The sequence below is a fragment of the Carassius auratus genome, unplaced genomic scaffold, assembly GCF_003368295.1.
Source record: "Carassius auratus strain Wakin unplaced genomic scaffold, ASM336829v1 scaf_tig00028918, whole genome shotgun sequence".
In the NCBI taxonomy this organism is placed as follows: Eukaryota; Metazoa; Chordata; class Actinopteri; order Cypriniformes; family Cyprinidae; genus Carassius; species Carassius auratus.
The window spans coordinates 1-10,480 of NW_020525725.1; the positions used below are offsets into that span (position 1 = coordinate 1).

Genomic DNA, 10,480 nt, shown 5'->3' on the forward strand with positions numbered 1-10,480 from the left:
AAGCACATGTGCTCTCTCACACCAGTATGTATTTTCTGATGCACTTTTAAATGTTCTGGACATGAAAAGCTCTTTCCACAAAAATGGCAGGAATGTGGTTTTTCCTTTGTATGAACTCTCTTGTGCTGCTTCAGGTGTGAAGCTCTCAAAAAGAATGTGTCACATTGATCACATGTGTACGGTTTCTCTCCAGTGTGGATGTCCATTTGTACCTTTATGTCTGATGAAGATATGTAACGCTTTCCACACTGATCATACGTGAATGGTTTCTCTCTGGTATGAACTCTCATATGGTCTGTAAGGTTGCTTTAGTGTGGAGCTCTTCCCGCATTGATCACATATGAACGTTTTTTTTTTTTCCAATGTGGATCCTCTGGTGCTTTTTTTTAAACTGCCCGCTGTAGTAAAAGTCTTCTCACACTCAAAGCACATGCACTCTCTCACAGCAGTATGTATTTTCTGATGTCTTTTCAAACTTAGGTAAAAGACTACTTGTTGGATGGGTATGGTCAGATAAGTGTGAGGATGAATAATATCCAACTAAGATTTTCAGTAAATTTTGCTCCTTTTAATCATCATGTTATCTCCTGCTTCTGTCTTTGGCTTTGCTCAGTCAACTTCTTGCTTTATAGCGCTTCATCCAGGTCGCCAGTAGCAAACACTGCAATGGAATTACACAATTTACAAGCATTAATGTATTTACTTTTTTTTCCCAATCTGATTGTTACCCTTTAAATGTGATGATGGAGGCTTGGCTATTCTGTTTATACTGTCATATACTTATTCATTAACTCATTATTTTTATTTTTTTTATTACAAGCCTTGCTGTTTGTATTTATGTATGCACTGAAGCTGAAAAAAATATTTGTGTGGTAGCACAAAACATACATGAGAATAAATATACACTGAATCATAAATGTTGTGTATAAATCAGAACCCTATGCACATATGCAAATTTTAATTGATACAGATATATATAACCTGTGAAATAAATTAATGCAGTACACAACCGCTTCATATTTAGTCAGAATAGCATAGGCTATTTTGTGTAATGGTCAATAAATGTTCTCATTTACATTGTTGGTCCTGTTGACTTTGCCCACTAAATTCATCCCAGTTGTTACAGAGTCCACCTTAAAATTATAATATTAATATATTTGAATTTTGTAACCTCATGGCTTTCCCACATCTGCACATCTGTGGACAACAAGCATACATACAGGAATGTATTTGGGCAACTGCTTGATGGACAGTCTGTTTAACTGGCACTGGGCACACTGCAAAACCCGATATTCAGAAATAAGCACATGAGAAATGCATTCCACAACATAATCAGTTTATGTGTGTGTGTCAGCAATGTTGAAAATGAAAATATTAAAGTAGACTTTGACCCATTTATCAATGTCCACCCCATTCCAGGCCAGTAGAATCTAGCTGAAAATGGCAAGGTTTTTTTTTTTTATTCTAAAATAAAAATTGGCTGGCCTCTTTTTGTCCAGCAACCACTTGTCTTCTAAACTTTTAAATTGTATATTTAATTTGTTTATATTCTTTGTTTTTATATTTTTAATAACAGATTGGTTACCTGAGTACATATGTACAGTCACACTGTATGATTGTGAATTTTAATTGCTGTTTTTAACGAGATTTTTGTCTTTTCTGTTCTTTTACAGATCACTATTGCACACCAAGTAAGCAAAAGTTAAGTTATCTTATTTCTGCAAACAACTTGCACCACTTGCAATTGGTTTTCCAGCCCAAAACCTCGTCAAAAACTGAATGCAACGGTTTTTGTCTATGATTATTTTGTCAAAACATCTTTTGTCTATGGTAACTCTAATCTACATTAACTATTTAATTAGTATCCAGTTATTTATATTACATTTGTGGAGTTAACAACTACTTCTGAACTAATAAAATAATAAACATAACATTTTTAGAGTCACTTGGCCTCATACATTTTCCTACACTGCAAGCTAATCCTTTTTGCCTCCCTTTAATTCGAATACATCCATGAACGGGCAGTTTTGAAAAGTGCTTTGAATATAGGGGAAATATGATCTAGCCTACAACATGAGGACTTATTGCCTTATCCGATCATTGAAAAATCATAGGCCTAGGCTACTGAACTTGTTCCAAGTGTTCAAATATATGTTCTGTTTAACTTAAATGCTATATTTTTTTTTTCATTGTGATTTTATCTTCTGTTTTAGATGCTCTTACTCAGCAGATGGGACAGCTACCATCACCCAATTTTCACCCAAAAATGGCTGCGCTATGCGCCAGACCGGGCAGGAGGGACTGGACGACAACTTATGCAGGCATCAGATGACAATGAAGTGTAAATAAAGAGTAGAGAGGCTAATAAACATGAATTTGATTTTAAGTAGTGTGGTATGTTTTATACAAGATTTCAAATATTCCAATACTTTTTAACATCCTGGCTGTAGATAAAGCAAGCTATTTAATTTATGGCATTACATTTAAAATCTATGGAAATTCCATTGAAATCATGTTGATCCTTAGTTCAGTTGAAATTTCAACATTGTTTCAATATTCCTGATAGTTGAAATACCATTGAAATTCTGTTGATCTATGGACAGAATTTCAACATTGTTTCAATATTAAATCAGGGTGCAAAATGATGTTGAATCAACATCGGAGTTCGATGTTGATTCAATGACTTAAAGTTGACAACGGAATGTTGATTCAGCATAGTTTCAATGACTGTTTGCTATCTGGCCCACCCAGCATAAACTTGTTGAAAAGACGTCATTGGCAGACGTCTAAACAACGTTAAAATTTAGTTGAAAAGTGAAAGGTGAAAAGACGTCCAAATTACGTTTAAATGTGGTTGAAAAGTGAAAGGTGAAAAGACGTCTTTTCCAGACCTAATTACAACGGTGAATTATTTTTAATATTCCTAATTAGTGAAAATAAGACAATTCACAGTATATTGACACATTTATTGACACATCTTTCATGTAAATTCTTGATCACATCTTAAGCATCCTTTGATTAAACAGACCGTAAAAACAGTAATATTGTGAAATATAACTACAGAAATATTTGTTTTCTATGTGGATGCATTGTCAAATGTAATTTATGCCTATAAACTGAATTTGTAACACAATTACTCCAGTCTTCAGTGTTACATGATCTTCAGAAATCATTATAATATACTGATTTGCTGCTCAAGAAACATTTCTGATTATTATCAATGTTTAAAACAGTTGTGCTGCCCAATATTTTGTGGAAACCATTACATTTATCAGTATTTTTTTAATAGACCTTGCAAAAGAGTAGTATTTATTTAGATTTTTTATCAATTTAAAAGTCTTTATTATAAACTTATCAAATTAATCCATCTTTCTGTATTAATATAATTTTTCAAGACAATAAACTATGAACAATTATAACCACATTAGAACAACCAAAAATTTTAATCTGTCATTATTTTCTTACCCTCATGTTGCCCCAAACCATGTTGCAGAACACAAATTAAGATATTTTTTAACAGATGCCTTGGGTACGCAAAAAACAACAACAACAACAGTAAAAATAATCTATTCAGAAATTATGAATCCCCAATGGATTTTCACAAAAGCGCCAGCTCTCACGCCAATGCAGCACTGATGCATCATGGTGCTTGTGTGAATGCGTTATTTAATATAAAAAAATTATCCGATTTTATTAAAAAGTTCTGCATTTGTGTTTCAAAGATGAACAAAAGTCTGGCTTGGACATGAAGGTGCGTGATGGAAATCTTTGGTTTAACTAACACGTTAGGTAAATGGGATTCCCACAGGGGCACCAGTAGATCTCTGCCTGATCTCTGATCTTCTGCTTCTTCCTCCATCCCCAGCATCTAAAGTGAGAAAGAAAACAGTAACTAAAATGTAAATTAATAATATAAAAACAATGGTTGTCCAAAATGTACAAATTAAAGTGTACTCGTTCTTCATGAGAGATTATTAACTAATCAGTATGTCAGGGGTTGTCAACTCTGGCCTTTAAGGTGAGAATTAGGTCTCTGCAGAGTAAAAGTGGGCGTTTATGACTTAAGGTGTGTTTTCAAACTGCTGGGTGTTTATAAATCATGCAATCAAACTGATCCCCCTTACCTAACCCCACCCCTAAACCTACCTTCACTATGACATCAACCAATCAGGTATCATGGTCTAAAAACACCCTGATCTGGTAACTCCCATTAAAAGAGAATTTTAATGCATTACTTTCCTGCAGAGACCTATGCTTGGCTTAAGGTCCACTGTCATGCAGAGTTTACGTCTCAATCAGCTTCACAGTTTGCCAAGTTGTGAATATATTGTGTACATATAAATGTAGGTACTGGTAAGCACTGTGGCTCACTATACACTGGTGACTATTTCTGTCCTTATTATTCAACATCACTACTGGCAATATACAGCACATTATAATAAATACTTTATTACATGTATGTGCAAGATTTAATTCATAAATTAATTGGAAATGTTTACTAGATTAGACATTACCTGTCTAGTGATAGGTTTATGCTAAAATATATTATTGGTTTGTGTTTTAAAATCTATTACGTGTAATCTTATAGTGAATTATCAGTGCACCGTAAAAAGAAAATTGTGATTGAGGCAGCCCTTCACCACTGACTACTGAGCAATGGACCTGAGTGAAACACCCCCAGAGTTTACGTCCACATCTGATCACACTCACCTGTTTGTGACTTATAGTTAGTAAAACTGATGACCTTGATTAATGGGGTCAGGTGCACTGCAGGTTGGACAATGTTGAGATCTCCTACAGTATGTTCTTAACATGAACTATGAAGAGGCAGAATGACTTACAACACTGGTGTCCAGTCCTGGGCTGGAGGACCATTGTTCTGCAGAGTTTCTGCTGATCCTTGATCAGCTGCTCAGGTCCGCTTAACTGGGGTTGGAGCTAAACTCTGAAAAAAGAGAAGACAACCAATATTATAATGTTAAAAAGTTAAACAACGTTAAAAAATTTGATCCATAAATATGCACAACATCTGAAAATGCACAAAGATGAGAAGAAAACACTTTCAACCCACTGAAAAACAAGAAGCAATATAAAGTCACACATGCATTTTCTTTTCTTCTTATTATTCCTCTTCCAATAAGTTACAATTACCTTGTGATTTATCAATGATTTTCAGTCTCTGAAATAGAAAAGATCCCTCAATGATGAACTATTATTTACCCCGTTTGTATCCGAGAGGTGTTCATTACACATTTTACCTGTGTGTTAAGATCTGTAATTATGACTGTCGAATGTCTGACTTGACTCAGTGTATTTTCCCCCCAAACATATGATTAGACTATCAGTCGAATATCCCCTCTAACTTTAACACTCACTATTCTAATTCTATTCTTAAAAAGAATCTGACTACCTTTCTAATCTTTTTGTATCCTATTTTCTTTTCATTTATTATGCAATTGTATATGTGTGTATGTGTGTGTGTATGTGTAAAGACCTCGAACTAGCTTGCTCTATTCTTTTTTTAAATTCTTATCCGTTTTCTTTTTATTTATTATATTATTTAAAATCCCATGCTACGTGTACTGTGTTGACCTAACTGAGACTTGATATAGCACTTATATTTCATTGCTCTTTTTGATTGCTTCCACTGTCTTCATCTGTAAGTCTCTTTGGATAAAAGCGTCTGCTAAATGAATAAATGTAAATGTTAATACATGATAAATCTGACCTTTCAACAATTGAATGGTAGTGTATGTTTGAGGTATTACTTACTAGTTATATGTTTCATAATGTCTAAAAATGTTCTTCAGCTGGATACACGCACGGCCATCAGCATGGAAGAATCTAGAACATAAACAATCTGTCATTCTGTCAATCTGTCTAAGCCAACAATATTTATTATACAATGCCAGGTTTATTATAAATAAACTATAGCAGAGGTGAAATGCAGAAAAGAAAATTAATTTACAGATTATACAAAATTTTTTTAAGAATAATAACAGAATTTAAAGTTTTAGGTTTACTAACCGAGTAATGCTCTTACAGTGTGGACATCAAAATAACTAACAGGCAAACACACACACACACATATAATGAAAATATTATATAAACACACATATATAAAAAAAATTACAGATTCATGCTGATGTAGGCGAAATACATTGTGAAAGATGCATATAAAGTTACCTCTTGTAGTTAGGATTATGGTTGAGATGCTAACTTTTCTGAAGACACATTTCTATAAAGTACATTTTCAACAAAAGCGTGTCATTTACATGAAAGAAAGTTTCAGGGACACTTTTATGTAATATTTGTGTATTTTAGGGATTAAATTTACCTGAAATTAGTGAAAACATCCATGAGAGACAGCGTCCATTCAGCTGCTTGACGGTTGAGCTGCGCCCCATTTCCATGGTGACTTCCTCCGCTCCAGTTCAGCGCGTGACCATCAAGTTTTTTCAAAATATTTAAATATATTTAACAATGCTTCAGACCTGAGGTCTAATATATTTAATCACTGGTTTATGTCAAGGGCTTTGTGGTGCGAAATAAAAGTTATTTTTCTGATAAATTTGGACTTAAAGCCCATTTACATCTATTTTTGGGCTAAATTTGGAGACGTTAAATGTCGCTTTTGGGGCTTATTTGGACCAAATCCGACGGACCAATCGAAGACCAATTTTCAACTTCGCTTTTTGGGCTTAATTTGGACCAAATCCGACGGACCAAATGAAGACCAATTTTCAACTTCGCTTTTTGGGCTTAATTTGGACCAAATCCGACAGACCAAATGAAGACCAATTTTCAACGTCGCTTTTTGGTCTAAAAGATGGCCATGACGGGTCGACTTCATTTAGACCAGAAAACGACGTCCAAATGACGTCTGGTGCTGGGTGGGGGGACACCGGCCGCGCGCACTTAAAAACGTGTGTCTCTCTCAAACTGTGTCCTGTGCAACTCTTAAAACTCTCTCACATTTGTCATTAAAATAACGCCCTACAAAACTACAATGATTCGTTGACACGGGCTACTTGAGCTTGTTGCATGTAGCTACCCAGCAAGCAATAGCCCTCATTTCAATGTCTGGGTTAAATATAGACCGATATAGTCCGGCTATGTGTAACCCACTTTTAGCCCAAATAACATTTAATCTGGATAAATGTATTTTTTTTGCAAAATAACTTGTGAGATGTATGATATTCCATCATGTACGCAGAGTCTACCGTGATTACAAGTTGTTTGGTTTACTTTATTTTACATGTTATATGTGTAGGCTGTGCTTAGCCACGATTTAGCTCGTATTCAGACCCGGCTATTGTAGCCCACTTTTTGTCAAAACTGATTAATTGTATTTTTTTGCCAGGCAGTGCATGAAATGGTTAATATTCAATCATTTTCGCATTGGTATGATATCAATGTTCAATATGTCATTTTCACGACATGGTCGATCTGTAGTCACGATTTAGCTCCGAATTGGACGGGCTATATGCGGTCTGCTTTAGCCCACCTGGCGAAATCAATGCAATCTGGTCTACGTACGGCTTGGCTATAGCCCAGATTCAGACCAGCGACCTAGAATATTAGTCTTTGAAATGTTTTCGCTTACACAGCTTAATATATATTCTGTCAAACATTCATACACAATCTACGATAAAAAAAAATCAAATCAAATGCAATTGCATTTCCCAACCGCTAGATGGCACAATCGAAACACTACTGAGACATGTCTAGATCACTTTAGCCAAATCTCGCGATAAACATTTCCGCCATTTTATTTTACACGAGGCAGCTGTCGGAGAGCAACGGGTGAGCAACAGTCTGAGTGAAAACCTTCACATTTCTACTTCGATCTTGTAAGTATGCGTGTTATTTTTGATATGTTCATTTTTTAAATTAGTTAGCTGTTATAATGTGTAGAAACCATGACATTTTAACATTAACATTGCAGAGTACTACTTTTCTCCAAAAAGTTAACGTTACCTGCACGTGTAATTGCAAATGTATCTAAATTCAATGGATGCGGTAACCATGAAACTATGAAACTTATCATTACTATTTTTTATTATTATAAAGATACCAGTATATTTTTGTTTTTAAATTATAGTTGATTTAAAGCAAATTTTGTAAGTACTTTACATAAAATTTAACAGCAGCATAGTGCAACATGAAAAGAAATAAAAAAAAAAAAATCCTCTCCATTTAATAAAAGGTAGTGGCAAACATAAAGTCTTTAAACTTGTTTGTAAATAATTAAAATATGCAGCATACATTCAGTTTTCGGTGAATTTGTTTCAGATATAAATCTGAATGCTGCTTCTCCATATTTTGTTTTGACTTTGGAGATATAGAAGTAGTTGGCTACTGTCCCAGATGTCCTGAGAGGTCTGCTCTGGATGGTTCATAGTGCATCAGAAGATTAGAAATTTACTTTGTCGTTAAAATGTTAATTTAATAACCAACTGTAGTTTTTGGATATTAATTTTTTGACAGACAGATAGCCAGTGTAAAAACCTCAGAACTGGAGTGATGTAATCCACTTTATTTGATTTAAAGACACTGTTTATTGCTAATTATCCTGCAATCAGTCAACAAAGTACAGCAATTGAATATATATATAAAGATAGATAGATATAAAGAGTTCAGATGCAAAAGCCTCTAAGTGCCATCTGAAATTTTCTTCTCGAATGTTCATTTGTATCAAGCTCATATATGTAAGTTTAGTAATTTCACTTAAATGAAAATTCATAGGTCAATTCTTAAAAAATTAATTGTTTTACATATTTTTTGTTACATATATTTGTTAATTTTTATGTTTGAATGTTGTCCAAGTTGTTGTTGTATATATAATTATTCAAAATAAATCCCTTTATATTCAATTAGTATGGATGGATTTTCATTTATGAGAACCTGTTATATTTGAGTGAAAAGAATCCTTATGCCTCATTTTGTTGTCTATTACATGTATATGTAGTGTAATTGATGACTAGTCTATTCTTGGGCTGTGGTTAGACGTCTATTAGATTTTCACTGACAGCCCAAAATCAGCCTTGTTTTAGCCTAGACCCATATTGCCTGTCTATTAGACGTGTAGTCGTTTAGCGGTCTAATTGATGACTAGTCTATTCTTGGGCTATGGTTAGACGTCTATTAGACGTATATATGTAGTCATTCAATAGCTGTCTATTCTTGGGGTATGTTTAGACGTCTATTAGATTTTCACTGACAGCCCAAAATTAGCCTCGATTTAGCCTAGACGTCTGGGCTGTGTTTAGACGTCTATTAGACGCGAAATTGCTTGCTGGGTACAGTTTACAAACCCTAGGAACGGATGCGAAAGAGTGCTTTTCTTTTGTTCTCTCCTACAGGTGACTTATCTGGCTCCGTTAGCAAATAATAGAAAAGAAAGAAAAGATAAAGAGGACTCGCACTCACCATATAACTCTCAATACTCTCTTGCAGCTCGGCTCTTCTTACTCGCGCATGCGCACACCGAGGGATCCTCACAAGCGCTGCTGCAGCGTGACGCCAGTGCGTCTCGATCGCCCCCAGCGGCTGGACCCAGGGTAGCTCACAAGCCCCGCCCCTCCCTCTGAGCTAACGGGACTCACTGAATAATTACGTCACACTTCCGATATTACACGCTGATGTAAGGTCAAGTGTTCGCCTGTTAAATAAGTTTGGTTTTAGTTTTGTTTTTATTGCATAACAAGAACAGCAACACAACACACATATATAGATGGCAACAGTGTTTTCAACTTTAGTCAGTTACATTCATAATAGCATCAAAGGAACAGAGAGAAAGAAAGAAAGAAAGAAAGAAAGAAAGAAAGAAAGAAAGAAAGAAAGAAAATACAGGGGATTAAAAAAAATCCATTAGAAAACTTATTTTTACAATAAAAATATTTAGTTTTACAGTGAGTTAAATGCTTTTCCTTAAAGGGATAGGTCAAAGTTAACTTACCCTTGGATTTGTCCTATGTCATACGTTTCTTTGTTAGACCACAAAAGGAGATTTAAATAAAACGTCCAAAATGTGCTTGTCCATATAATGTCAGTCTATGGCGAATAACATCAAGCTGTTAAAATAGAAGCAAAAATATAATAAAGTGGTCTTATGTATCATGTGATGTCTATTCCAAGTTTTCTGGGGTTATACAGTAAGGTTTGGTGAGAAACATACTGAACTTTTCCATATTATTTAACAAACAACTTGATTGTTGGATCTCTGTGCATGACTGTGTGTTCATGGTACACTATTATTCAAGTTCACTCTGAATTGCATAAGTTCTAAAAAAAAAAAAAAAAAAAAAAAAATCATGATCAATAAAAATGTGACTCCGGACTTTAACTTTGTTTGTCATGACAGTCAAAATGACAGCTGACAGATGAACGAGATAACTTCCTGTTGGATTTTAATTTATATTTTATTGTATTGGATTTTATACTTTATTGTATTTTTATGATTGCTGAATTTAAATGT

General features: G+C 34.5%; 1 long non-coding RNA gene across 2 annotated transcripts; it reads right to left on the minus strand.

Annotated features, from left to right (window-relative positions):
- Window positions 1-3,324: 3,324 nt before the first annotated feature.
- Window positions 3,325-10,272, minus strand: LOC113079642 (uncharacterized). Of its 2 annotated transcripts, XR_003281739.1 has the most exons (7): window positions 9,962-10,272; window positions 6,338-9,664; window positions 6,187-6,238; window positions 6,028-6,062; window positions 5,773-5,844; window positions 4,842-4,945; window positions 3,325-3,868 (listed from the first exon to the last, which is right to left on the minus strand). It is a non-coding gene; the product is annotated as an uncharacterized LOC113079642 (long non-coding RNA). The 2 variants fall into 2 exon arrangements; XR_003281738.1 differs by lacking the exon at window positions 9,962-10,272 and having other exon boundaries at window positions 6,338-9,795.
- Window positions 10,273-10,480: the final 208 nt, after the last annotated feature.